Here is a 5,849-nt window from a genome sequence, read left to right on the forward strand (position 1 = left end):
TATGGTAGTGCGTAACTGGAGACAGTGGGGGACCTGACTGAAGGAGAGAATCTTTGGGCCCAAAGAGCAGTTAGGAAAAGGAGTGCAGAGGTTAGCCTTGGAGCTGAGGATACATCAAAATGTATTCGAGCTAATGGGATGGGCAGTCCAGGGGCTGTAAGACCAAATAGAAAGGCAGAAGTTACTGCTAGAGACAGTAGCCAGAGCCGTACAAACCCAACAAGCAAAGCAAGAAGGGGTTTGTGGCTATGGAGCAAGGGTTGACCCTGAACCGGGAAAAGAACAACCCCTGCTCATGGCAGACATGAGACTAGATGGGCAGAGGATATGGGCTATGTTAGACACAGGCTCGTCACAGACAGTAGTGCAAAGAGGCATGTTACTGAGCAGAGAAAGAGAAGTGATAAATCAGATATCTTTTCAATGCTGGTGTGGGGAGTCCCTAAAGTATGACAGAGTGTGGGTCATTCTGCAGGTGGGTGACAAAACCCACCAGACACTAGTAGGTGTAATGGTGCACTCACCATATCCGCTGATAATAGGTTATGACTGGCAGGAGTTATTGGCAGAGACAGCTCAGGAAGGACAGAATGAAGAAGCGGGGAGGCCTACCCTGAGGTGGGCCAACGGGATGAGAAAGCTCTCACATCTCTATACCTATCAGGGAAGAGAAACCAGAAGGGGAGACAGTTTGGAAGCTCCTGGTCCTGGGCATGACCTAAAACTGCATGCCCCCTGCCAGGGAAGTGTGGCCTGGTAGGGCTCCTAGTGGTGTGGGGGCCCCCAGGAAATGCCAAGCCAGTTTCCTCCCCAGTGAAAGGCAGGTAGGGGCGCCTCATAACCCCAGCCTCGCACCCATGGCTGAGGGATTAACTGGTGAGAGCAAACAATTCCCTGTGGCAGGGCACTGTTGGTGCTGCCACTTTAAGGTCCTGGAGCTGGCAGCCGCCAGGTGCCTGATGAGGGCAGCCATTTTGGGAGCTGGGGCTGCCCCCGTAAACACGGTAGGTCTGCTGTGAGAGGCCAGGCAACAACACTGCCCGGCCAGAGGGCTGCTGTTATCATCTGGAGATCAGGGAGGAGCTGTACGGGATGGTCAGGAGGCTCCTGGTCCTGGGCATGACCTAAAACTGCACCTGCCGGGAGTGGGTGGCCTGGTGGGGCTCTCAGTGGTGCGGGAGCCCCCAGGAAATGCCAGGCCAGTGACCACCCCAGTGAAAGGCGGGTCAGGGTGCCTTAACCCCTAGCCCCCACTACCGGGTGTGTAGGGCCCAGAAGGCAGACCCCTGGAGAGAGTGGGGCTACAGACTCGGACCTGATCAAGAGAGCACCCCCGACTGGCCCATGCTGGGGCCAGGACCAGGACGGTCAAAAGGGCCAGGGCGCACCGCGAGGGATGCCCAAGAGCCGAGGGCCTGGGGTCCCAACTGGCCTGGAGGTGGGCTAGGGCTGGTAGCCAAAGGTCCTGGGGGGACTACACCCAAGAGGGGAAAAGTTTCAGGGAGCTAGATAGCCGAATGAAGGCGGGGTAGGCTGCCTGAATGGAGGGATCTTGGAGGGGTCCTCATAGAAGGATTCTGGGACCCAGTGTGGGGCCGGTGATGATGAGAACACCTAGATGCCATCTGCGAGGCTTGGGCTGCGGTGTAGGGGAGGAAAGGAGCTGCAGATAGTGCCCCCTGGCATCGGGGCAGTAAATGGGCAGCCTCCCGCTTATTAACATCTATATTAATTAATTACCATCAAGGCGTGGCGGACAAGAATGCGGGCGGTTAGCCCAGGAACAGGTGGGCAGGCCACTGGGAAGTTGGCCCTGAGCAGGCCCCCTGTTACACTCCCACACTAGGAAAAGGAAGAGCAGGAGGTGGACACTGCCCAACTATGTGATGAGGACCATTTTCAATTGGAGCAGAGCCAGGAGGAAGATTTCCCACATGTCTCTCAAGAACATCTGGCTCGAAGCAATGGTGAAATATTGCGACCAGCACTGATGAGGATAACCCCACAATTCAAGGTGAGGAATGATCTCCTCTATGGAGTCAAACAGGGGAAAACTGAGGGAGAGGAGGTAGTACAGCTGCTGGTACCCCAGCGCTACAGGAGGACCCTATTGAAGGTTGCCCATGAACCCCCCTGGGCGGGCATCTGGGGAGGGACAAAACAGAAGTCCACATTCAGGATAGATGCTTTTGGCCCGGATTACTACAGGAAGTAGCAAATTACTGTGCTTTGTGCCTCGCATACCAGACAGCAACCCCTATTCACCCGCCAAAAGATCCCCTGATACCCATGCCCTCGGTGGAGGTTCCATTTGAGCAGGTGGCAGTAGATATAGTCGGGCCACTGCCAAGAAGTGGTGCTAGCCACCAATATATTTTAGTCCTACTAGACTACGCCATGAGATATCCATAAGGCTAATTTACGTAGGGACAGGAAGCAAGGCACCTGCTTAATGGAAAGCTCCCACACTTGGACTTTATTACTTTTTGTCATCGCCGACATCAGGGTTTAATATATTTTAGTGCTTAGTACAAAATGTACCCGTTCAATCTAACTTTTAAAATCAGGAACTTGTTAAAGGTGGATTGTGTGTGTTGTAGTTGGGGTTTTTTTTATTTCTCTTGCTTTGAAAAATAATTTTAGAGTACAGGTTTCATTTGCTTTATGCTGCACATGCTTTCCTGGAAAATGGGGCATAACTTGAATTTGCATAAAGGGAACCCACTTTACAATGTAACAATTAGAGATGTTCTAAGACCTCAACTGTACTGACCCCCAGACCCATTTCTACCACTTTTACAAGGCAATTTTGGTACTTACCACCAGCAGACAGTACACACAAGCACAGGGCACTATCATAACGGGGATGGCAACTACAGAAACACGTGTCGCAGACAACGAGTGAAGAGCACAGATCCGCACAGGGGACTATTTTGATGCATGTCACTCCCACAATGCACCGCACAAAGGAACTCACTGGTGTGGAAGCCCGCAATCACGTAAGAGTGAATTTACCACGCATATAATGAATTTTTGGTATAAAGAAGGTCATCACATAAGAGTGAATTCGCACATACAGAACCCGCATAAAGCAAGAGAAACCTATAGAAAGACAGAAATAGAAATAATTTGCAAGACCATGCACAGGAAGAGAAGATTGTCCCAGAAAAAAAAACATAGTAACGGCTCATTGGCATCAGATACACACTTTCTCAAATTCAAAATTTAAAACTAGTTGTAGTTGCTGCATAGACAGGGATCCACCTCTCTCGTCATGGCTCATGCCATTTTTTCAGCCAGCTCAATTAAACAAAACAATACTTAAGTTTCTTTGGTAAAATGTTGCTGCTGAAGATGAGCCTGAGGTGTAAATTCAGCTTTGCACTGTTACAAACTAAAAGCATTGACATGTTCTTTCAAGAAAAATTTTACTAGAGTAACCAACAGAGACATAAGCAAGGCAAATCCACACCTGGGGCAGCCATATCAACAACTGTTGTGCCCCTCTCCCTGGAAAAAGACAACACACAGAGCTGCTGCCCTGGCCATCACCCCTCCATTATGTTACTCTTAAACAGGCAAAACTCTTAAACAACACAAGCCTAGGAATCTTAAAAGACTCCACTGGCTACAGTACAAATTCTGAGCCAAATGTGAAGGGACAGCATCTCTTTGAGCAAATTTCAGATGCCTCATAGATGATGCATAGCAAATTTCAGAGATACATCACTGAATGAGCTGAGTTTTGTGGGCCTGCTGTGCTCACAAAACAAATTGGCTACAGAAGAGAAGTCACAGTCAGCACATCTCTTAAAATGCGTTCTTGTGGAGACTAGTAAATGCTTCAGTATAACTGTATTTCAGGCCCATTTCCTCCATAATACACTGTTACATCTGTTTCTATTGGTTACTCTGTGAACAGAAAAAGACCACATGCATCGTCACTTCTCCTTCTAGGAACACTTCCTGCCACTCAGCCAAGGGGAGACAAGCTGATTACTGCATGTTCATGACTTGGGACATACAATGCACAGACAAGTCCACTCTCCTTCCCAATTATACCACTTAAATCGCAATTTTCCAAGTTAGATAAATATGTGGGGTCTAGACATACAGCCCTTGTTTACATAAGGATACCATCACAGTCACCGATAGTTTTCACAGGAAAAAAGGTTGAAGGATTGATTGCTCATTAATTAATACTATAACTTGTGGCAAGACTTTTCTTTATTGCAGCTTTTGGTGCTGTTCTGGACTGAAAGCAGTTCAGCTATATCAAAGTCAGACTCCATCAAACCCTGGAGACCTGTTGGCAAGCCTTTGTGAGGAACAGTTTACCTTTTTATCTCTTCCTGTTTCACTGATCATTGGCCAAATTCTGCTTGCAAGTAATTCCAGTAACTTTAGTCCAAGTTGGTCAAGCAAAATGGAACGTTTTGAAACGGAGTGGGTACAAGTCTCAAGACTGGTTCGGTTAGCATTTCTCAATCCATGGGTTGCGACCCAAAAGTGGGTCACAAGAATATAAGAAAAGGTCACAAACAAACTTTTAAAATGGACTCTCCTTTAAAGGACAAAAACATGAGAAACAGTGACTTTCCCTTTGTAGGCTGGCAGAGTTCCCATGACCCACACCCTACCCTGCCCCATGCACTGGGGGAGCGGGGCGGGAATGAAGGGCACTGGGTCAGGACTGAATATTAATGCTTACAGCAAATGGGTCCTGGTACAAAAAAGGCTGAGAACCACTGGCTTAGGCAGCATACAGGCCTAAATCCCACTGGTGGACTTAAGCTTTTCAACTGTTCTCATGTACTTTTGAAAACATTCTCCTGTACTGTACTTTCGTCTTAAAAGCTTGACATGGGTTTGATGCATTTAAAACAAATCTAAGTACACATCAAAGAGTATATTCATATTTATAATCAATCAATATGCTTGTCTGCCTTATTTGCATTTTGTATATAAGAAAACTAAGCAGTCTAGATATTGAACTAGGCCAGCTTTACTCTATGGTTCTTAAAATTTCCCACCTTGGCTAACTCCAGTATTAGAAAACACTGGAAAATGAGCAAGTATCATACGAGCCCTTGGTATCGTATGATACCAAGAACTGACATTAACTGACATTAACTATATTAATGTCATTAATGTCATTAACTGACATTAACTATATTTGCAAGGCCTAAATTCACATATCTGCCTTTTATCTTCTGCAGTGTGACTGATTCGGTCTCTGGGCTAGTTAAGGAAGGAATGAACCCTAAACAGAAAACTGCAGCTACTCTTTTCTTCATGTTTAACTAGACTACTGGGACAAAGAGAACGTGCATCTCGAGCTTAATTACAGCTTCTTTTCTCACCTGTTACAAAAAAAATTGTCATTTTTTGTACTTTGTAAGTAACTGACAAAATAATAAAGAGAAAAGTATGACTATGGCTAAAATAATAAATGCATAGGAGTGTAGAACAGTGGGGCACAAGTGTCCTGCAGCTGCAGTCCCCTGTCCCTGCCAGCTGGGGAATTGTTCAAATCATTAGTTTTTAATGTGAGCTATTTCATCTCATATTTAACATAGCACCTTTTTGGACCTGAAGTTAGGCCCAAACTGTATAGAGAATGCCTCATTTAAATCTTCACTTACCTGCATAGGCACATGAGTTACAAAGTCCCAAACTGGTTCCAGGTATTAGTCCAGTTTGCTATATATAGGTTACCTGCATAATTCATTTATCTGTTTGAAAAATCGGAATCAAATGATGCTCATTAAGGCATAATCACTTCGGACGATTGAAGATTCAGGATACTAATAACACATAACCTATTTCTCCATGATACCATTAAAAAC

At 46.2% G+C, this 5,849-nt stretch overlaps 1 long non-coding RNA gene across 1 annotated transcript; it reads left to right on the top strand.

The window, feature by feature from the left end:
* Positions 1-967: 967 nt before the first annotated feature.
* LOC102376185 lies at positions 968-5,569 on the top strand. Its single transcript, XR_003093176.1, has 4 exons — positions 968-1,004; positions 1,847-2,014; positions 2,804-2,999; positions 5,220-5,569. It is a non-coding gene; the product is annotated as an uncharacterized LOC102376185 (long non-coding RNA).
* Positions 5,570-5,849: the final 280 nt, after the last annotated feature.

This window comes from Alligator sinensis, unplaced genomic scaffold (genome assembly GCF_000455745.1).
Source record: "Alligator sinensis unplaced genomic scaffold, ASM45574v1 scaffold458_1, whole genome shotgun sequence".
Taxonomy (NCBI): Eukaryota; Metazoa; Chordata; order Crocodylia; family Alligatoridae; genus Alligator; species Alligator sinensis.